The sequence below is a fragment of the Hemitrygon akajei genome, chromosome 9, assembly GCF_048418815.1.
Source record: "Hemitrygon akajei chromosome 9, sHemAka1.3, whole genome shotgun sequence".
Classification (NCBI taxonomy): Eukaryota; Metazoa; Chordata; class Chondrichthyes; order Myliobatiformes; family Dasyatidae; genus Hemitrygon; species Hemitrygon akajei.
The window spans coordinates 148,519,827-148,544,380 of NC_133132.1; positions in this window are offsets into that span (position 1 = coordinate 148,519,827).

Consider the following 24,554-nt stretch of genomic DNA (forward strand, 5'->3'; position numbering starts at 1 on the left):
CCACCAGCATTTTGTGTGTGTTGCTGTCTCTTTGCTGTATGGTTCTACAACTATCAGAAACTAGATAGATTACAGTGTCTGTATCCTGGATCTGGAGTTAGATGGATAACAAGAAGTCACAATTGTATGAAAATGTATACTTCAAGTCTTCAGATACAATGCTTATGGAAAACAGTTGTTGGTTTTTACTAAGTAAACCTGTCAGGTCTGTAGCACCTGAACTTGCCGCTTAATGGGACTCAGAAAGGGAGCTAAAGCAGAAATGTTGGAACTCAGCCTAGAGTTGGCATAAAGATAGCTTTACCTTTAAATTTTCCCTGTAAGGAAAGATTGAACAAACTGGAACTCTTCTCTCTGGGGAAGAGGAGGAGTGATGTGGAATAGCCTGACTGAGGTTTTAGAGGTTACAAAAGGATTTGATAGGGTGGGTGCAGACACTGAGTCTGTGCTTAAGAAGTAGACCAAAATTAGGAGTCATAATACAAGGCCAATAGGAATAAATCCAGCAAATTCAGAAGAAATGTGTTTCTGCAGGAAGAATTGGAATGGGGAACCACCACCACAAAGATCTGTTGAAGTGACTCGTATGGACACATTTAAAGTTAAGCCACACAAACACATGAGCTAAAAAGGAATGGGATATCTTGATGATGGTTGAATAAAGACAAGAGGAACTTTAGCTCTGGCATAGCTAAATGGGACTAAAATATAATATCCATTTTATCAACTTGTTCCAAAGTTGTCAGAAGATAAGGGGATCACACTCTATACAATATATTGTTTTCTCGCAGCTCAGCTTGGAGTTTGCAAAGGTATCTCTGGCATTCACTGCCACAGTGTCCTATGTTTTTTTAAAGAATGAGTGAAGCAATGAAAAGTTACTTTGCATGATGTCTGTTCTATTTAATTCTGTGTGAAAATACATGACTGAGAAAAGGTCAAGGCTTGTGAAAAATTAAACTAGCAGCCTCACCTCCAGGTATGCAGTGAGCTGCACGTGTTAAACATCCCACTGCTAAAGGAACTTGGCAGGACAAGCAGTATCTATGGACCCCAAATCAGAGCTGGTGTGTGTTGCTCCAGTTTTCTGGCATCTGTAGTCTCTCTTGTGTCTCCAATGCAGTGTGGAGCAGATTTGTTTGGCAGCATAAGCAACACCTCCCAGGTAAGTTCTGGGAGTTGAGAATGTAACTGTGAGATATAATTTCTGGCCAGCAAAAGTCTACAATATTTATGTGCAAAGTGACTTTTCATTCATAAATTTTAAAAAAAAACATAGGACACAGTGGCAGTGAATTTCAGAGATACTTCTGCAAACGCCAAGCTGGGCTGAGAGAAAGCAAATATATTGAATAGAGCATAATCTCCTTAATTCCTGACAACTTTGGAACAAGCTGATAAAATGGATGTTATATTTTAGCACACCAAAATGTGTTCATTGAGGATTGTGTACCAAGCTTCCAAGGTAGCAACTTAACACTGCTATGACTTCCAGAGATAAGGCTCTTCCACCTCCCATTGTGTTTTGTCTCCAAGTTTGATGCCTCTGTAAGTACATTTTACTGATGAATATAGTTTGAAAACAATGTTATTTATTTCAGGGGACTGTCCCCCAACTAATATCTTTTGATACATCCAACTATGGAGACCATTTGAGTGCTTGGTTCAAGGTTCAAAGTAGATTTATTATTGAAGTATGTGTACATTATACAACCTTGAGATTTATCTCAAAACAGACAGCCATAAAGCTAAGAAACAGAAAAGAACCCTTAAAAAAACACTGACATACACCCAATGTGCAGACAGAAAAATAACAAATCATCATGCAACAATAAGAGTGAGCAAATAGCGTTTAGAACGAAAGTGAGTCATCAGACATGAAGCCCAGAACAGCAGGAGCAGGCCACAGCCTCAGTTCTGGGCATATCGGGAGTAAACGTCACTGAGCCCGTAGACACGAAGCCCAGAGCAGGCCACGGCCTCAGTTCTGGGCATATCGGGAGTAAACGTCACTGAGCCCGTAGACACGAAGCCCAGAGCAGGCCACGGCCTCAGTTCTGGGCATATCGGGAGTAAACGTCACTGAGCCCGTAGACACGAAGCCCAGAGCAGGCCACGGCCTCAGTTCTGGGCATATCGGGAGTAAACGTCACTGAGCCCGTAGACACGAAGCCCAGAGCAGGCCACGGCCTCAGTTCTGGGCATATCGGGAGTAATCGTCACTGAGCCCGTAGACACGAAGCCCAGAGCAGGCCACGGCCTCAGTTCTGGGCATATCGGGAGTAAACGTCACTGAGCCCGTAGACACGAAGCCCAGAGCAGGCCACGGCCTCAGTTCTGGGCATATCGGGAGTAAACGTCACTGAGCCCGTAGACACGAAGCCCAGAGCAGGCCACGGCCTCAGTTCTGGGCATATCGGGAGTAAACGTCACTGAGCCCGTAGACACGAAGCCCAGAGCAGGCCACGGCCTCAGTTCTGGGCATATCGGGAGTAAACGTCACTGAGCCCGTAGACACGAAGCCCAGAGCAGGCCACGGCCTCAGTTCTGGGCATATCGGGAGTAAACGTCACTGAGCCCGTAGACACGAAGCCCAGAGCAGGCCACGGCCTCAGTTCTGGGCATATCGGGAGTAAACGTCACTGAGCCCGTAGACACGAAGCCCAGAGCAGGCCACGGCCTCAGTTCTGGGCATATCGGGAGTAAACGTCACTGAGCCCGTAGACACGAAGCCCAGAGCAGGCCACGGCCTCAGTTCTGGGCATATCGGGAGTAAACGTCACTGAGCCCGTAGACACGAAGCCCAGAGCAGGCCACGGCCTCAGTTCTGGGCATATCGGGAGTAAACGTCACTGAGCCCGTAGACACGAAGCCCAGAGCAGGCCACGGCCTCAGTTCTGGGCATATCGGGAGTAAACGTCACTGAGCCCGTAGACACGAAGCCCAGAGCAGGCCACGGCCTCAGTTCTGGGCATATCGGGAGTAAACGTCACTGAGCCCGTAGACACGAAGCCCAGAGCAGGCCACGGCCTCAGTTCTGGGCATATCGGGAGTAAACGTCACTGAGCCCGTAGACACGAAGCCCAGAGCAGGCCACGGCCTCAGTTCTGGGCATATCGGGAGTAAACGTCACTGAGCCCGTAGACACGAAGCCCAGAGCAGGCCACAGCCTCAGCTTCAGTGCGGCCAAGAGCAGATTAAACATCGCTGAGCAGTGAACAAGACTGTCCCAACCTCTACCTCTGATCCCAACACCCTGCTTTTCAATCCATCTGGCCTGGCATTTAAATTGTCCAAACATCGGGTTGTTCCTTGCTCTAAGACCCAGGCCCTGTTGCATCGATATTGTTACATACTCATAGTTTGAACACAGGACAGAGGGATGATGTAATTATCTCATGACCGTGGGGTAACGTTATGTCATGTGATGGCATGTTCCAAACGGTATTTAAACCAACCTGCAGTCTATGACGCAGTTCTCATTTTTATTTTTGTGCAACGTTGTTGTTGCCGGTCGGAGGTGTGGAGGCTCCACCTGTTTTGTTTGTTGCACGTTTATTTTTCCCTCACAGTCCAGTATCAGAGAGTGAAGGCATTACCGGAGTTATCCGAGTTCAAAGGATTGGATAAAGTTAATGTCATTCAGTGTCTTGGGGAATGATAGACCTTTCTGACTTTGTTCAGGAATTGTGGCATGCATATTTGAGTTAAACCCCTGCAAGGTTGGGAAGGTTTATGCAGTGACCACCCTCCAGTCAAAAGGTCAGTTCATTTTATTTCCTTGTGATTTCTTCAAACAAGGCATCCCACGGCTGTGGGATCGGCAGATTCATCATTACTTCAAAGGAATCATTGTTTCGGGGAAGTTTTTTCTTAATGACTGTATATATCACATGGACTTCTGAATTTATCACTTTAAGTCTGTACTTGGATGAGAACTCGTTCAGAACAGTTTCTAAGATTGACTGTTTGTTAGATACTGCCACCTAACTGTTAACTTCTGATTAAGTTAGTCATTTGTTTACTTTTCTAAGTTTTGAGCAGAGGTTAATAAATCTCCAGATTTGTTTATAAACCCTGTCTCAGTTTCATATTCATTGCTGCTGCATTTGTAACAATATGCTCTGGGCTGGGACACCAAGCTAAGGAAAAAATGGGAAATTTAAATTGAGTTGAATAAAGGAACAGGATAAGGTCCTTGCAATAACTGAATAATTTTAAAGTTTTCAAAATAAATCAGCTTGAATTAACTGAAAAATAAGTAAGCTTTTGAGGAGTTCATTGTTAGAGATGGAGAAAGAAAAAGTGTTAAACATTGGGTAAATATTTCCTCTTCATAAAACAGGCTTTATTCTCAAATTCTGCATTTCTGCTTACTTTCTTTCTTTGATTTATTTTAGGATTTGGTAAATTGCTAGTTTGGTTTATTATTGTCACAAGTTCTGAGGTACAGTTAAAAAAAACTAGCATGCCATGAATTTAGTTCATTTCTTTACTACAGTGCATTGAACTATTACAAGGAAAATGATCACAGAATGCAAAATAGTTACAGTTACAGATAAAGTGCAATGCACCAGACAAGAAGGAACATAGCCATAACAAGGTCAGATTGCAAGGAACATTTTATCAAACCAGGGGGCCATTCAATAGCCTTATAGAAGCAGGATTAAAGCTGTATTGAGCAGGTCCTGACAAAGGGTCTCGGCCCAAAACGTTGACTGTTCGTTTCAACGGATGCTGCCCGACCTGCTGAGTTCCTCCAGTGTGTTGTTCGTGTTGATTTAACCACAGCATCTGCAGTGTACTTTGTGTTTAAAGCTGTGCTGGGCTTGGTAGTTTGTGCTTTTGGGCTTTTGTATCTTCTGATCGATGAGAGGGTGGAGAGTAGAAAATGTCCAGAGTGGGTGGGCTCTTTGATCATGTTCAGATTCAGATTCAGATTCAGTTTATTGTCATTTAGAAACCACAGATGCAATGCAATTAAAAAATGAGACAACATTCCTCTAGAATGATATCACAAAAGCATATGACAAAACAGACTACACTAGAAAATCCACATAACGTTTGGCAATCCCCAATCCAGAATCCGGAGAGGCTGCTGCGTATTAATATCACGCTACCGTCTAGCGCGTTCCCCGGAAAGCAGCTCCAAATCCACCAGACAAACAAGACCAAAAACTAAAGCTACAAGACCTGCACAAAACCACATAGTTACAACAATGCAAAGAATAGCATAATTGATAAAAAACAGACTATGGGCACAGTAAAAATATTCCAAAGATATCAAAGGACTATAAGAGCAAAATAAATCACCACACAGTTTCCACAAGTCCTCAGGGTCCTGACAGACTCGCCATCCCATGCCGGTGGCAGAAGGGAATACCCCCGCTATGGACTTCCATGGCGGCGCCCAACTCAGCCTCGCAGACGCAGCACACACCGAAAGCGACCTGACCGCAGCAGACTCTGAGTCCGTCGAACCTCCGAGCCGACGACCATCCCCTCCGGCACAGCTTCTCCAAGCACCATCCTCTGCTGAGCGTATTAAGACGGCCCCGCCAACGGCCATCGGCAACGCAACCCCGAGGACTGGGGGCCTGTTCTTCTCAGCAGAGTCCCGGACCTCACAGCAGCAGCAGCAACAAAGAAGGTCTTCCTGGAGATTTCCCGATGTTCCTCCGTGCTCCCACATCCGTTTTCAATTGATTATGATTGTGCACGGCACCCCACTTCACAAATAACAGATAATCAGCTCCGGAGTGGCCGCTGCAAGCTGCGTCACGCTGCCATCTTGGAATAGTGTTGGCCACTTTACTGAGATAGTTAGAAATGTAGACAGAGTCTATGGAAGGGAGGCTGGTTTCTGTGATGAGCTAAGCAGTGTCTGCAACTCTCTGCAGTTTGTTGCAGTCTAGTGCAGAACAGTTGCTATACCCAGCTATGATACATTTGGGTAGGATGTTTTTACTCGTGATAAAAGTTTGTGAGGATAAAAGGGGACGTGCTATATTTCTTTAGCTTCCAGAGGAAGCAGAGGTGCTGATGTGCTTTCTTGGATATGGTGTCTACATGACTGGATATTGGTGATGTTTGCTTCGTGGAACTTGAAGCTTTCAATCCTCTCAAACTCAGCACCATTGATGTAAGCGGGAGTGTGTACACCACCCACTTCCTGAAGTCAATGATTGGTCTCTTTTGTTTAGCTGATAGTACTGTTGCTGTACGTTGGTGCAGAAGGCCTGCTAGTTTGGTGCAGGCGTGCTCCTGCTCACAGCTCCCAGCCTGCACGTGCAGGCACTTCCCAATCTTAACCCAGTAATAAGATCCACCTGCCACTCAGTCCATGCTCATCACCTGCAGCCTATTTAACCTCAGTTCTCATCCACCATCCATTTTCAACCAGCTGATCCCAGTTTTCATTCTCCCTGCTTAAAGTTTACCTTGCTACCTGCTGGATTTGTTCCTGTTCTTTTGTTTTGTGGCTCCTCGTGGCTTGTTACTTTGCACTCCATTATTAATGTTATTCTTTACTGCTGAATCATCTCTTCTGCTCTGCTTTTGGGTCTACTTTTCCTAACAGGATGAGTGAGCCAGTGACTGGCCCCAGCAGAGTACATTCACTTCAAGGAAGTTGTCCAGTGACACTGAACTCTTCCTAATCTGGACTGACCACTAGAACCTCATATCCAAACTACAGACCCACCAACTCAATGACATTAAGCTTGCTGGGCCCTCTTTATTGAACAATCCAACTTCACCATCTCCTACTGACCTGCTTCCAAGAACCCAAAGGTGGACCCCCCGTCGCAACATTCCAACCCAGCCAAAACAGAGACCAACCCCCAACCCATCATTCCATCCTCTCAGATCCTCGTGCACTGTCTGGGACCTCGAAAACCAGATCCACCTGTGCCCACAGCATGAGTTTGCTCCGGCCTTCACCCCTGACAACCGCATGTAAGTGGTGCGGTCATGCACTGTGCATTCAAGCGCGCAGTTAATTTTCTGTAATGCCGATTCTGGTGGACCACCATGATAATCGCAAATGTAAGTCACTTTGTCTCTGCTTGTCCTCAGAGCACTTTGCCCAATTCATCCTTTGGGCTGCTGCAGCCCCTCATGGTCCACATTGTCATAGATTCCATTATGGGTTTGCCACCTTCCAAAAGGGGCACAGTGATCATGATAATGATGGACCAGTTCTCCAAGGGTGCCCACTTCTTTTCCCTACCCAAGCTTCTGTCAGCTGCTAAGACAGCACACCTGGTTCTCCAACGTGCGGTTCACCTCTATGGCTTCCCTCAGGACATTGTGTTGGACCAGCACCCAGAATTTGTTTCCTGCTTCTGGTAAGCCTTCTGCTCCCTCCTCTGCACTTCAGTGGGTTTGTCCTTTGGCTATCATCAGCAGACCAACAGTCAGTAAAAAAAGAACATATCAGCAACTGGAGAAGTGTCTGTGATGCTTCGCAGCCTCTAACCCTTCCACATGGAAGAAAATTCTGCTCTGGGCTGAGCCATTTTACAATCCACATACCTTCTCTGCCATGGGTACGTCATCCTTTGAAGTGTTTCATGGCAACCAATCCCGTTGTTCCCCACAGAGGAGTGATCCCATCTGCCAGGGCCTTGGCTGTCACAAATGCTTGGAGTGCATGGAAGGCCATCCTAGATGCCAACCACGCCTACTTCCATTGGACCAAATGCTATTGGTGCCCAACCAGACTACTCCAGCCTGGGGAATGTGTCTGGCTGTCCAACCAAGATCTTTCCCATTCTACCAACTCCCGTAAGCTATTGCCTCTATTCTTTGGTTCCTTCACCCATCGCATCAATCCAAACATTTACGATCTCCAGCTGCCACCATCCTTCAGCATCACATCTAACTTCCATGTAGCCTGCCTCAAGCCTGTTGCTTATGGACCATTCAACACACCTGAGCCTGAACCTCAGGAACTTAGGATGGTGGAAGGTGATCCAGTGAACACGATTCAGAGGTTGGTGGATTCATGACAATAATAGACAGGTGTGAAGTACCTGGCCATCTGGGAAGGGTACAGCCTGGGGGAGAAGACTTGGGTGCCACCTAGTTTCATCGTGGATCCATTACTCATCAATGGGAATACAGATACAAAATTCCCTAAAAGTGGCGTTACAGGTAGATGGGGTCGTAAAGAGAGCTTTTGGTACATTGGCCTTTATAAATCAAAGTATTGAGTATAAGAGTTAGAATGTTATGGTGAGGTTGTATAAGACATTAGTTAGGCCGAATTTGGAGTATTGTGTGCAGTTTTAGTCACCTAATTACAGGAAGGATATTAATAAGGTTGAAAGAGTGCAGAGAAGGTTTACAAGGATGTTGCCAGGACTTGAGAACCTGTGTTACAGAGAAAGATTGAATAGGTTAGGACTTTATTCCCTGGAGCATAGGAGAATGAGGGGTGATTTGATAGAGGTGTATAAAATTATGATGGGTATAGAGAGAGTAAATGCAAGCAGGCTTTTTCCACTGAGGCTAGGGGAGAAAAAAACCAGAGGACATGGGTTAAGGGTGAAGGGGGAAAATTTTAAAGGAAACATTAATGGGGGGCTTCTTCACACAGACAGTGGTGGGAGTGTGGAATGATCTGCCAGATGAAGTGGTAAATGCGGGCTCACTTTTAACATTTATGAAAAACTTGGACAGGTACATGGATGAGAGGGGTATGAAGGGATATGGTCCAGGTGCAGGTCAGTGGGACTAGGCAGAAAAATGGTTCACACAGCCAAGAAGGGCTGAAGGGCCTGTTTCTGTGCTGTAATGTTCTATGGTTCTAATGAATTCCACCAGTCCATGCAGAATATCCTGGACCACTTGGGGCTGGCAGTGAAAGTGGAGATCCTGTCTGGCCTGCTCCCACTGACACCTCCCAGCCTACACATGCAGACATCTCCCAGTCTCCACCCAACTAATGGGGTTCACCTGCCGCTCATTCTAGGCTCATCACCTGCAGCCTATTTAACCCCAATTCTCATCTACAGTCATTCTTCACTAATCAATCCAACCAGCCTCAGCCAGTTGTTTCTAGTTCTCATTCTCCAAGCCTTGTTGCCTGTCTGTTTTGTTTCCGTTCTCTCTTGTTTTGTGGCCTTGTGGCTTGTTACTTTGCGGTCTATTATTAAAGTTAACATGCACCATTGAATTGTCTCCATTGCTCTGCTTTTGGGTCAAGCTTCTTGTACATTTTCTGACATTTGGAAATATTTGGCCACCAAAAAGCAAAAAACGAAATGCAAAAGAAAATTGCAGGAACGGCAGTTTGGCAAATAAAATAAGACAACAACTCCAAATTGTATCAAAAGACAAATCTGTTTTAGGACAGGGAGTCTATCACAGACCTGTGGAGAAGCTGAAAAGCAGCCATTTCAAGGAAACTGAATCCAAAGTTACAGAGCCTCTGGGACTGTACCATGGGACTAATTACCATGAGACTAATTACCATGAGACTAAAATACCATGAGACTAATTCATCTGTTTCAGTTTGATAATTCCAAAGTTAGTACAAATTCATTTCTGACCTATGAGATCTGGCCTGTCAGTGAAATCCAAAAGACTTGTTAAAACATTATCATTAGCAATTATTGCAGGCTCCAGAACAAACTGTGGGAACAAACTGGCTAGAAAAAGTCCCTGGGTTGGAGGAATATTTGTTACATTAAGACGGCTGACTGAAGCATTATAGGACATGTTAGTGAGAAGAGGTTTTGAAAGATGAGTTGGATATGTTGAGGACTCCCTAAAATCCACGCGGATTCTGGTGCTCAACATGGCTCTTTGAGACACGGTCAAGGCCCAGTGCAATTAAAACTAATCAGTGGGAAAAGTTGCCAGGCTTCACAGATAGAAAATCATCAGATCTGTTCAGTACTCCAAGCGGGTAGCACCCAGTGTTAAAGCATGATGGATCTATCAGGAATTGTGGAGATTACAAAATGATCGGTAAGGAGGTCTTCTTCCTGGGATAATAATTCATTGCGGTACCAAAAAAAAATTGCAATTTCTCTGAAGGCAAGATTCACCAGCTCTGATTGAATCTATTGAAATCTTACTGAATTTTTTGAAGAGGTTACGAGGAAAGTTGACGAGGGTAAAGCAGTGGATGTTGTCTATATGGCCTTCAGTAAGGCCTTTGACAAGGTTCCACACGGAAGGTTAGTTAGGAAGGTTCAATCGTTAGGTATTAATATTGAAGTAGTAAAATAGATTCAACAGTGGCTGGATGGAAGATGCCAGAGAGTAGTGGTGGATAACTGTTTGTCAGGTTGGAGGCCGGTGACTAGTGGTGTGCCTCAGGGATCTGTACTGGGTCCAATGTTGTTTGTCATATACATTAATGATCTGGATGATGGGGTGGTAAATTGGATTAGTAAGTATGCAGGTGATACTAAGGTAGGTGGCGTTGTGGATAATGAAATAGGTTTTCAAAGCTTGCAGAGAGATTTTGGCCAGTTAGAAGAGTGGGCTGAAAGATGGCAGATGGAGTTTAATGCTGATAAGTGTGAGGTGCTACATTTTGGTAGGAATAATCCAAATAGGACATACATGGTAAATGGTAGGGATTGAAGAATGCAGTAGAACAGAGTGATCTAGGAATAATGGTGCATAGTTCCCTGAAGGTGGAATCTCATGTGGATAGGGTGGTGAAGAAAGCTTTTGGTATGCCGGCCTTTATAAATCAGAGCATTGAGTATTGGAGTCGGGATGTAATGTTAAAATTGTACAAGGCATTAGTAAGGCCGAATTTTGAGTATTGTGTACAGTTCTGGTCACCGAATTATAGGAAAGATGTCAACAAAATAGTGAGAGTACAGAGACAATTTACTAGAATGCTACCTGAGTTTCAGCACCTAAGTTACAGAGAAAGGTTGAACAAGATAGGTCTTTATTCTTTGGAGCGTAGAAGGTTGAGGGGGGACTTGATAGAGGTATTTAAAATTATGAGGGAGATAGATAGAGTTGATGTGCATAGGCTTTTACCATTGAGAATAGGGGAGATTCAAACAAGAGGACATGAGTTGAGAGTTAGGGGGCAAAAGTTTAAGGGTAACACGAGGGGGAATTTATTTACTCAGAGGGTGGTAGCTGTGTGGAATGAGCTTCCAGTAGAAGTGGTAGAGGCAGGTTTGGTAATGTCATTTAAAGTAAAATTGGATAGGTATATGGATAGGAAAGGAATGGAGGATTATGGGCTGAGTGTGGATCAGTGGGAATAGGTGAGAGTAAGCATTCGGCATGGACTAGAAGGGCCGAGATGGCCTGTTTCCATGCTATAATTGTTATATGGTTATATGATCTAAGTCATACATGTCAATAGACTTTTCTGTTAAAGTCTAAGAATATTTTAATAGCCAACATTTCTGCGCTGTACTGAAACACATAAGGATTTGTTAACATGTAACCAACCACCTTCTGGAGTTGGATGACATTCTGCTTGCAGGGGCTGTGAGAAACACAAGAAAATAAGAACCAGAGTAGTCCATGTAGCCCTGGGATTCAAAACCTGGGGTCCACAGACCCCTTGGTTAATGGTAGGAGCCTATGGATCAAGAAAGGTTGTGAACCTTGATGTAGCCCCTCAGGCCTGCCATGACATTCAATATAAATATAGGGATGTACAACTGTGGAATCTGAAAGAAGTAATAAGCAAATTGGTAAAAAAGCACAAGAGAAAAACACTTTTTAAAGTACATGCACTTTCTTGTTTTACCTGGTACACCATGTGATGCTAAATTTCTACACCCATTTGAGAGAAGCTAAAGCAAACACAAATGATCGCATCCCATCAAATGTAACTGAACCAAAGGCATACCTGGATTCTTAAATTATTGTAGTAAGTTCCTGCCAAATTTCACAATACTCTTAGCTCCATTGTATCAACTGCCACAAATGGATATGAAGTGGGGTGAAGTTAAAAAAAAAGGGCTATTGTCTATAAATACGCTTGATCCCTATTCAACAGACAGCGACTTGATCTTAACATTGGGACACTTCACCATATGGAGTTAGTGCTGTGTTGCCCCAATGAATAGGGGATGGTTCTGTAATATCAAGAGGTCTACCGGCCAGAATGCTGGCAGCAGGCTACACAGAGAATGTTTATCCATCATATTTGGAGAAAAGTGGTTCCATGCATCTTATGAAGATCAGATATCATTGACTTCACTGTTCTATGGAATAAAGCCAGGACCTCAAATACTTTTCCCCAGAGTTCAAAGATGAGCTTTGCCCTTGAGAAAATACGAATATATCTTTGTTTTCAAAGTCAGGAAAACACTACTAGAGCACTAGAGCTGACTGCTGCTGGAGGATCAGAGAGCCAAATGCTGCTAACAGATCACCTTGGTACTATGTGTATGAATCAGACAGTGGACAACAAAGATTGACTTGTATTTACCACATTAGTCACTTTATCTTAATTAGGAATGTTTTATTTAAACTTGGTGCATATACAAATTGATGCTAAGCTCAGCTAAAGTACCGGTAAAATCTTTTCCCAATGGACCTATGCTCAATCAATCTAGAAATATACTGGAGTACAGTGTGAACTACACATGCTCTCAACTTGAGCCTTCAGGACATTATGGTCATAGAACAAAGTTCTGCTCTTCTCTGGTGCCTTGTCCAAACCTGCATGTCCATATGCTACCCATTGTAAATCTTTGCTTACATGTTTGTTTAACAACTCCAACTAGGTTTAGTCCCTCATATTCACCAAATATCCACAACTAAGAAATGATGCACAGCAAAGTAACTTGTATTTAAAAAAGGTGTTTTAGAAAGTGTTGGGTAAACTGTTGGCTATCGACATTTCCATGGAGTTTTCTTCCATTTCACTTCAAATCCAAGACAAATTAATTCATTTTCTAGCAATGTAAATTTCAAACTGACAAATTGTTGATGGGAAAAGAGCTGTTAAACCACAACTATCCAGCCTAACCAACGTTTTTCATTCTGATAGCTTTCATAAAATTTGAATGAACAGAACAGGATGCCTGTTACGTTTTGGCTGTTCGTTCTAGTTCATTCCTTGAGGAGCTTTAGATGTTATATGCAGACACAGCAAATCCAGTTGTCATTCAATGATTAACATAGTATATATATTGCTTCAATGAAAATCATCAACGTAAGTCAATTTCTATCTACAAGTTTTCATTACCTCATAGGATAACATGCTCTCAGGATAAAACAATCAACAATTCTATTACCACATTTTTTGGTATCTTAATTACAGTGGAGTGGCTGCTGGGTTGGTGTTGGAAGAACAACCTAAGCCTGAATGTGAAGAAGACAAAGGAAATCGTTGTGAACCTCAGGAAGGTGCAGATGAACCTCTGCGAATACACGGCTCCTCTGTAGAGAGAGTTAAGTGTACCAAGTTATTGGGAGTTCACAGCATGGATGACCTGGTCCCTTAATATCACCTTCCTGAACAAGAAGGCATAACAGCACCTTCACTTCCTAAGAAGATTGAAGCAAGCAAGTCTCCACCCCAACATCCTCCCCACCCCGACATCTTAACTGTGTTTTACAGGAACACAACTGAGAGCATCCTGATGAGTTGCTTCTCCATCTGACCCTTGAGGAACACCACTAGTCACTGGCAGCCCATCAGAAAAGGCCCCCTATATTCCCACTTGCTGCGTCCTGCCTGTCAGCCATTCCTCTATCTATGCCAGTATCTACACATCTGTAACACTATGGGATTTTATTTTGTTATGTAGCCTCATGTCTGGCAACTTACCAAATGCCTTCTGAAAATCCAAGTGAATGACATCTACTGCCTTTCCCTTTTCCATCCTGCTTGTTACTTCCTCTTGGAACTCTAAAATATTTGTCAGGTAAGATTTCCCTTGACAGAAACCTTTGACTTATTTTATCATTAGTCTCCAAGTACCCTGAAACCTCATCCTTAATAATGGACTTAAACACTTCCCCAACTATTGAGGTTAGGTTAACTGCCATATAATTTCCTTTCTTTTGCCTTCCTCCCCTTCTGAAAGGATGGAGTGATGCATGCAATCTTCCTGTGATTCCTGAAAGATCATGACCAATGCATCCATTATCTCTTCATAACCTATCCAACTTAAGACCTTTGGGTTTGCCTCACACTTTTCCTTTGTAACAACAATGACGCTCACTCCTGCTCCCTGGCACTCATGGACCTCTGGCGTACAACCAGTGCCTTCACACAGTATAGACAGATGCAAGTACTTATTAAGGTCATCTGTCATTTCTTTGTACCCCATTTCTACCTCACCAGCATCATTTTCCATTGGTCCACTATGAACACTCACCTCCCTTTTACTCTTTATATAACTGAAAAAACTTGGAGTTTCCTGCTTTATATTATTGGCGAGTCTGCCCTCATATTTCATCTTTTCCCTTCTTATAGCTTTTTTAGTTGCCTTTTGTTGGATTTTGAAGCTTCCCAATCCTCCAGCTTCTCACTCACTTCTGCTACCTTATATGCCCTTTCCTTTGTTTTTCTGCAGTCCATAACTTCCCTTGTCAGCCACAGGTGCCTACCCCTGCCACTTGAGAAATTCTTCTTCTGTGGGACATATCTATCCTGCCCGTTGTGAACTATTCCCCGAAACCTCAACCATCTCTGCTCTGCCGTCATCCCCACCAGCATCCTCCTCCAATCCTCCTGGGAAATTTCCTCTCTCATGCCTCTGTAATTCTCATTATTCCACTGCGATACTGATACATGTGAGTTATGCTTCTCCCTCTCAAATTGCAGTATAAATTCATTCATATTGTGATCACTGCCTTCTAAGGGCTCCTTTGCATTAAGCTCCCTAATAATATATCTGGGTTATTACACATCACCCAATCTAAGATAGTCTTTTCCCAAGTAGGCTCAAGCACAAGCTGCTCTAAAAAGCCTTCGAGTAGGCATTCAACAAATTCCCTCTCTTGCGATTCAACACCGACCTGATTTTCTCAATTCCCTTGCATATTGAAATCCCCCTTTACAATTGTGTCATTACTCTCATTACATGCTGTTTCCAGCTCCCTTTGCAATCTCAACTCCACATCTTGGCTACTAATTGGAGGCCTATACATGATTCCCATTAAAGTTTTTTTTACCCTTAGAGGTTCTTAACTCCATTCACAAAGATTCGACATACTCTGACCCTATGTCACCTGTTTCTAAAGATGTAATTCCATCTCTTACCAACAGAGCCACACCCCACCTATGCCTTCCTGCCTGTGCTTTTGATATTTTAACTACCGTACATCATTTGATGTTAAGGTCCCAACAATGGCCTTTTTTCAGCAACGACTCAGTGATGCCCACAGCGTCATACCAACCAACCTGTAATTGTGCCACGAGTTTGTCCACTTTATTCCAAATGCTACGCGCATTTGAATACAGCTTGTCTTTCCTTATATTAATGTTACACCTATCATCTACTTGTAAACCTGCTTGCTCATCTTCAGCTCTGTCATCCTTGGTTTCCATTCCACTGCCATATTAGTTTAAACCACTTGTAAGTGACAATAAACTTGACTTGTCTTGATTTGAAGTTATTTTACAATCTTATTCTCCACAGTGCCCATCTGTGTAAAAGCATAAATACATTTGCACCATCAAAAGATCAAACTGATACATTAAAGAGAGAAATTCCTCAGATTTCTGAAATGAGCAATGACTGGGCAGGGAATGGGTCTTCTGAACAAGATGGGGAGAGAGGACATCACCACAAGGTCTCATTCACCATTGAACATTCCAGGGTATTTATTGAATCTTAACCCAAACCCTCTGCCAACATTTTTCTCTCAGATGTTTCAGAGAATGATTGCAGAAGGATCCTGAAAAGAAAGAAGAGGTTTGCCAGCTGGAGCACTAAACTTTGGGCCCAGCTGAAGGAACAACGGGCCGATTAACAGGCAGCTCCAGAAGGTGACCAGGTGCTTTTCAATAGGTAGAAGAGCCAGCTCTAATGGGTGAACTAAGACCAATGCCAGCAGGTGAACAGCCAAGTGCAGAAGGTGGAAGAAGGGCAAGCTCTATTGAAGGAGATGGTGTTGTCCTCAGCAGAGACAGACCATGGGACAGTGGGATTTGGAAAACAGAACTTTGGCAAAGGTGCTGGTGTCAGGAAAGGCCTTAAAATGCTAAACTCCAGCTTTTCTCTCAAACAGCATCAAAGGGTGTCCTAACCAGTCCTTTCCCCTCTCCAGTTCCTCCTGCCAGCACCCTGCACTTCCCTCAAAGACATGACTTTAGAAAGCAAAGAGGAAAGGTAATACAATAAAAACTGATGAATTCAATAAAAGTATGTAGCAAGGGCAAAATGTGGGTTCGGTAACTCTCACAGAAATAAGGAAGTGCTGTGGAATACTGATAGAAATATTGACAAAACAGAGACAAAATATAAAGGCTATGCTTCAGAGGAAGGTTGAAGATGAGAAGTAAATCAAGCATTAAGTAAAAGCCATTTTCCTGTATGCACTCTGGAAGTGAGAACAATCTGTTATAAGAGCATGCAAACATTGAAGTGTCAAAGGGAAAGGCAATTTTACTTGTTAAATGTAGATGAAAAGAAATGTGTTGGAAGAGAAATATTTCACACAGCCAGCTGCAGTAATGAAAGAGATGTGGAGTGTTGCATTTCAGAGGCCAAAGAAATAACTAAGACTTTAAAAGACTAATGGAACGCATTGGGGAACATCAGACTGGAAAATTTGCACTTCCATAATAGATCACAGTAAACATTATATCTTAATAGATGCGATATTGGGTCAGCTTTCATATGAGGTGTTTTCTAATGAGTGATTGCATTAGGTGAAAATATATCTTTGATACTGAGAAATTGATGTTAAGCTTCCTGAGATACTGAAGGATTTTAAGAAGGAGGCTTTTGAGCTGCTGATTTGTGTTACAAAGCATGAATTGGGAAAAGACAAAGGTCCTGTGCAGTAGAGAGGCATGGAAATTTTGTAAAAGTATAACAACTTCTGACAAACCATTAATTGTTTTCTATCCTACTTGATAACATTTATATTGAGTCACAGAATGTTCGAGCACAGCATCAGACCATTCAACCCATTGTGGCCATGCTAACATTAAGCAACCCTCAAACCTCATACTGCTGTTCAGAAATTCATCCACAGACATCTCTGTGCCTTGGTGATTTGACTGCGTGTGCAGATTCTTTTTAAATATGGTAAGAGTACCGACCTTCTTGCAGGTGCCACAGATAAAACAGATAGTTTAGTGCAAGAAAGCTGTACCTTTAGGCAATGGGTCTAGGAAACGAGTTCTCCTTACAGTAGAGCTGCCTGACCCGAGGAGTTTTTCCAGCACTTTCCTTTTTAATTTGGATCTTTAGAGAAATATGTAATTGCTAGTGGAGTGCTGTTTTAAAATGTATGCAGTTTTCAGCCTCCAGATGCGTCCGGCAAGGCCAACACTTACTGATCAATCCTATTTGTGCATGAGACGGTGGTGACAAGATGCCTTTTTATGTCACTGCAGACTTGCTGGTAAAGGCAGTCCCAGAGTGCTGCCGGGGAGGGAGTTCCAGGATTTAGACCTGGCAAAAAGGAGTGACAATATGTTTCCAAGTCAGGCTGGCTGTGCACCTTGGAGGGGAACTTGTATCAGAATCAGAATCAGGTTTACTATCATTGGCATGTGACATGAAATTTGTTAATTTACCCGCAGCCGTTCAACGCAATACATAATCTAGCAGAGAGAAAAAAAAATAGTAAAATAAAACATAATAATAAATAAACAAGTAAATGAATTACGTATATTGAATGGATTATTAAAAATGTGCAAAAAGTCCACAATCAGCTCTTTCGTCTTACTGATGTTGAGTGCCAGGTTGTTGCTGCGGCACCACTCCACTAGCTGGCATATCTCATTCCTGTACACCCTCTCGTCACCAATTGAGATTTTGCCAACAATGATAGTATCGTCAGCAAATTTGTGGATGGTATTTGAGCTATGCCTATCCACACAGTCATGTGTACATAGAGAGCAGAGCAGTGGGCTAAGCACACACCCCTGAGGTGCACCAGTGTTGATCGTCAGCGAAAAGAATATGTTATCACCAATCCGCACAGACTGTGGTCTTCCAGTTAGGAAGTCGAGGAACCAATTACAGAGGTAGTGGTCCTCCCATGTACAGGAAGCCCTGTTTCTTCTCATGGGTAAGGACAGTACCATTGGAAAACCCAGGCAAGTAGCTGCAGTCCATTGTACACTGGTGATAGAGGGAATGAGTATCTGGAATGGTGGAAGTGATACCACGATGCTGGATATCATTCAGCTTTTGGAGAACTGTTGGATTTGCAATCATCCAGACACTCATTCAAGTTGAGAGAATTCCATCAGACTCCCAGCTTTTGCATTGTAGCTGGTGAAAAGGACATGAAGTGTCAGGTGGAAACCAGCTTCGAAACTATTCTTGTAATTACACTATTTATGTGGTTGGTCCAGTTGAGTTTTGGTCCATCCTATCATCTCAGAACAAGACAGATCTGTGGAATTTGCTACCCCAGTGGACTGGGAAGACTCACTTATTGAGTGCATTCAAAGCAGAAGTTGATAGATTTCTGAATATTAATAGGTCAAAAGGGATATTGAGATAGTGCAGGAAAACATGGCCATGCTTTTCATGAATGGCAGTGCAGGGTCAGAGGACTCAGAGGTGCTGAGGGTCTTAGGAGGCCTCATGCAAGACTCTCAGAAGCTTAATTTACAGGTTCACTCTCTGATAAAGAGGGCAAATGCAATGTTGGCATTTATTTCAAGGGGAATAGAATATAAAAGGAAGGAGATAATACTGAGGCTTCATGAGACACTAATCAGGCCACACTTGGAGTATTGTCAACAGGTTTGGGCCCCATATCTCAGAAAGGATGTGTTGTCATTGGAGAGAGTCCAGAGGAGGCTCACGTGGATGATTCCGGAAATGAATGGGGTTAACATATGAGGAGCGTTTGGCAGCTTTGGGCTGTATTCACTGAAAGTTAGAAGAATGTGTGAGGATCTCATTGAAACCTACCAAATGTTGAAAGGACCAGATAGGATGGATATGAAGAGGATGTTTCTTTAGGTGGGGGTATCCAGAACTAGATGGAACAGCCTCAAAATTGAATGGTGACCTTTTAAAACAGAGGTAAGGAAGAATTTTTTTTCGCCAGATAGTGGTGAATCTGTGGAATACTCTGTCACAGATTGTCATGGAGACCAAGTCCATGGGTATATTTAAAGCTGAAGTTGATAGTTTCCAGATTGGTCAGGGCATCGATGGATATGGCGAGAAGGCAGGTGTATGGGGCTGAGTGGGATCTGGGATCAGTCATTACGGAATGTGGAGCAGACTCGATGGGCTGAATGGCCTAATTCTGCTCCTATGTCTTATAGTCTTATGGTCTATGGACTAAATGCAACACACACAAAATGCTGGAGGAACTCAGCATTCAGAATCAGGTTTAATATCACCGGCATATGTTGTGAAATTTGTTAACTTTATGTCAGCAGTAAAAAACTGAATTACTGTAAATATATATATCTCTATTAAATAATTAAGTTTAAATAAGTAGTGCAAAAAACACAAATACATGAGCTCATTGTATCTTTAGAACTCAGATGGCAAAGTGGAAGAAGCTGTTCCTGAATCATTGAGAGAAGCTTCTCTATGTTAATCAGCATCTATGGCGTAAATAAGCAGTCGATGTTTTGGGCTGAGGCCCTTCACCAGGACAGGAAAGGAAGAGGGCAGGAGCTAGAATAAGAAGGTGGGGATAGGGGAAGGAGAACAAGCTAGCAGGTGATAGATGAAACCAGTTGAGGGGGAAATCGGGTATATACGGGGGAGTGGGGGATGAAATCAGAAGCTGGGAGTGGAAATGTGGAAGAGGTAAAAGGCTGAAAAAGAAGGAATCTGATAGGAGAGACAGTGGACAATGGAAGAAAGGAAAGGAGTAGGGAACGAGAGGGAGGCAATGGGCAGGCGAGGAGAAGAAGGGTGAGAGGGTAACCAGAATGGGGAATAGGAAAAGAAATAAGGAGGGAAATGGAAGAAATTGCTGGAAGTTGGAAAAATTGATATTCATGCTCTTAAGTTGGAGGCTACTCAAAGGGAATATGAAGTATTGTTCCTCCAGCATGAATTTGGCCTCATCACAGCAGTAGTGGAGGCCAGGGAGAACATGTCAGAGAAGTTGAATTGAAATGGTTAGCCACCAGGAGATCCCATCAGTGTGGTTATGATTGTTCAACCAGAGCAGACCAATCCAGAATGAGTAAGTCATTTGAATTTCCCAGAGGCAGGGCATTGACCTGAAGTCCTTTTACTGATGGTTACAAACAATCTGGATGTTCAGCCTGTGACTGCCTTCCCAACCGATGAGGAAGTGCAGGTTTATATGTGGGGGCTGGAATCTATCACTCCTGAATTTTTGGGAAACCAGGTCTGTGTGTAGGAAGCTGTGCGAGTCCGCTGCCCGCATCCCTTTGCTTGAGAAGGAAACGGGACTGTGAAGCAGCATCGTGATGCTGTGGTGGATTATGTAGATTGCTACTGGGCCGGATTTCCATCAGTCCAGTTCACAGCTGCAGCCCAGCCCATAAGGGTAATGAATCTTTGTTCGGATTGCCGTAGAAGACTTTAATCTTTGGATACATTACTACTGGGATTGGTTTAGGCATGATGTAGGGTTTCTTCCCTCAAACGCCTCCCCTCCTACACACCAACCCAGATCTCTTCTGTCTACCTTTGGCTCTGCTGTGAGGGAGATAGAGTCCTTGACCCCTCTTCTGCTGGCCGGTTTGTCAGACGATCATTGCAATGGCACCACCCACGCTCCCACTCTTCACCTAACCAGAAGCAAACTTGTGAAGATTGATGAAGCTGTCTGGGCAAGAGTTTGTGACTGTGACTGAAACTTCCATTGTGCATTACGGACTATTATCTTTACAAGGTCACGGTATTGATATATTAATTTTAGGTTACAAGTCAGTTGTAACCTAACTCCATGTTAAAACACACACTGCGTGACCAAAATTTGAGGCTGCTGTTTGCAAAGGCTGAAGGATCAATAACTGGATGGCTAAGTAATAGGAAAAAGAACAGACAAGACATGCAGAAAGACTTCTAAAAAAGCAACAAATTGCCTGGGTTTGGAAACCTACTGGTTAACAGATTAGCAGAAACAAATTCAATGCTCTCTTCATACAGGAACCTGAAAATATACTTGAAGCAGAAAATAAACTGCAGGGCTGTGGAAATGAGTAGGACATTAGGATGAAATGAATTTAGCTCCAGAAGATTAGATTTGAATTGCTGAATGGCCTCTTGCTTCAATGATCCTTCATCTTCTACGATTTCCTCCATCCAGGCTATGCCCTCCTCTCACTGCTGGAGGAAGGTACAAGAGCCTCAGAACTCACACCACCAGGTTAGGGAACAGTTGTTACCCCTCAACCATCAGTCTCCTGAACTTCACTCGCTTTGACACTGAACTGATTCCACAACCTACAGACTCACTTCCAAGCATGTTGCAACTAACGTTCTCACTGTTATTTTTCTATTTGCACATGGGTTGTTTGTCCCTCTCTGTGTGTAGTTTTTCATTCATTCCATTGTAGTTCTTTGTATCTACTGTGAATGACCACAAGAAAATGAATTGCAGGGTAGTATATGGTGTACTTTGATAACAAACTAACTTTGAACTTTGATCCAGTGCTTGGATGATCACCTGTAATGCAGGGCACAGGAAAATAAATGTGGGAAGATGATCGTTGGGATGGTTGGCACAGACCTGATGGGCAGAATGAGAACTCTGCTTGTGAACTTGAAGCTCTGTGGTAAACTATATATACCTGTCTGGACACGCCCCTCTGCTGACTGCTCCTGTGGCTCCTCCCACTGACCCCGGTATAAAGGCAATTGGGGCACTGCTCCCCCCCCCCAGACTCTGAGATGACGAGCTCCCTTTTGCTGCTAATAAAAGCCTATCATTCACTTCCAGTCCCCGAGAGTTATTGATGGTGCATCAAGCTCAAAAGTTAATAAGCATAAACAGAGACTGACAAACAATCAACGTGCAGATGAAGACAAACTATGTAAATAAGAATACTAAGAACATGAATTGTAAATGAGAATGAGTCTGTAAGTCATTGAATCAGTTCAGAGTTGTGGTGGATGAAGTTATCCTTCGCTGATCTAGGAACCTGATGGTTGTAGGATAACAACTCTTTCTGAAACAGGGCATTAATAAAGCAAAAAACACACTCACCCAAAAATAGTCCGCAAAAAAACAAAATATGAGGAGCTTACATAAGATGTCACAGGGAGTGAGTGATCAGTTCAGTATGGGCAAATTTGTTAAATGTCTTTCTCCCCCAGTCAAGATGGCGCCTGTGTACAACACTCCTTCGGTGGGCATCTTCCGGATAGATCATGAAAACATATATTTCACTTCTTTTATGTCTTTTACGTTTGCTTTGTGTCTTGAATCTGATTCAGGAACTGTTCGAGCCTATGGATTTTCAGTTTGGAGATCGTTTGGGTGTTTTAGTACACTGCCGTCTCCGAGAGGATTCTGGGAGGCAGAGACAGCGTGCAGGAACCTCGTGGCAAAGCTGCGGGACAGTTGCAAGGCAATGTTCGATTCTATTTCACCAATTAAAGCTTCCATTGTTTGGCAATTAAAGCTGAGGGAGATTGAAACATCAAGGCAAATGCAGAAAGTGAGCAACAGCTGCCTGCTTTTTGATCACTGGTGAGATCACTCTGCTACAGAGAGGGGAGACTGCCTTTTTATCACTGGTGAGATCACTCTGCCACTGAGTGGGAAGACTACATTTTATCGCTGGTAAGACCGCTCTGCTTTGGAAAGGGAAAGGCCTGTGCCCAGAGAATGTTACCCAGGTTTTCTGCGTTTTGGATATGGACTGGACTATAGACTTTTCCCTGTCTTATTTTTATCCTGTGTTTTTCGCCCAATCTTTCTCATTTTTTTTTGTTGGCAGGAGAGTGGTATTTGCGGGTCAATGTTCCTGTTTTGTCTTTGTTCATTTTTTGTGCGGGGAGGAGGGATTTGGGGGTCGATGATCGTGCTGCCATTCTTTTCTTTCTTGGTTTCGTGGCTATCTGGAGAAGAAGAATTTCAGAGTGGTATACTTCGATAATAAATGAACCTTTGAACCTTCTTGTTCTTACATTTTTTTCTACATTTCAGTCTTTCCTGCTTTTGTTTCTCTTATTCCACCCTTTCTGCTTCGATCAGCAGTTCTTTTCCTGAACTATTTTCTCTGACTTTCACTTTGCCATGTATAATATTCGAACAATGAAGATATTGTAATCATTGGTTGAGTAAACATCTGAGTAATAAGATAGTTTTCTCTTTCCACAAGAACAGAGACACTGAAAGCATCAGAACCAAAGCAGAGCCAGAGGCAGATGATGTTCAGAAAGGAAAAGTTGGAATTGGTATGATTTGCTGCAATCTTACAACTGAGCAGCAGTCTTCAGGCTTAGTGGCCAATGTTCCAACTCTGCAGGCATTGACCTCAATGATGGATCCATGGAGTCTAACTTTTATGATATTCCAACACTAGATCCCCTATGTATCTGAGTGATTTCTAATGCCTGTTGAAGGACCCTCATCCACAAATAGATCTTCCTCGTTTATTTACCAGTCCAGATGTGTCACAGATCGATGAAATGAGACATAAGTGACCCGTGTCTTAAAGCTTTAGTTCAATTGCTTGATTTGTTTCTTCCAAAAGTTCTAGGAAACTTATTATCAAAGTGCACATATGTCACCATATATTACCCTGAGATTCTCTTTCTTGCAGGCACTCACAGTAGAACAAAAATAAATAAGATCAGTGAAAAACTACACACAATGAATGACAAACAAAACAATGAATCAGGAATGATTTGAAATTGTACCCGTACATCCAATACTGTTAAATCCTGATGTGTCTATTCAGTCTTTTCTCTAGACTTTTCTCTCTTACCTACCAAGATGTACATTAAAATGCTCGTGTATGAATTTACAGAGAATGCAGCAAATGAAATACAAAATAAACATTTTACAGTAAAATCTGAATTACTATTGCCTTAAGAAAAGTCTGAGTATTATACAGCTTGTGGTTTTCATATCTGTGTTTTTGGTTCATTATAGGATTGTTGCATTCATGCCTTGGGCTGTAGTCCTGTGCTGGATAAGCCAAAATTGCCTCCAATAAAACTTTGAAAAGCCAAACTGTGGTGAACTACATATACCTGTCTGGACTGCTCCTGTGGCTCCTCCCACAGACCCCTGCTGACTGCTCCTGTGGCTCCTCCCACAGACCCCTGTATAAAGGCGATTGAGGCCTGAGCCCGGCCTCATTCTCCAGGATGTAGTGTTGTTCATTCTTCCAGTCAATAAAAGCCGATATCTCGCTTCTTACGTCTCAGAGTGAGTTATTGATGGTGCATCACAAACTATTTATCCTAATTTTAAATCTGCAAAGATCAGTTCATGCCAAAACACCC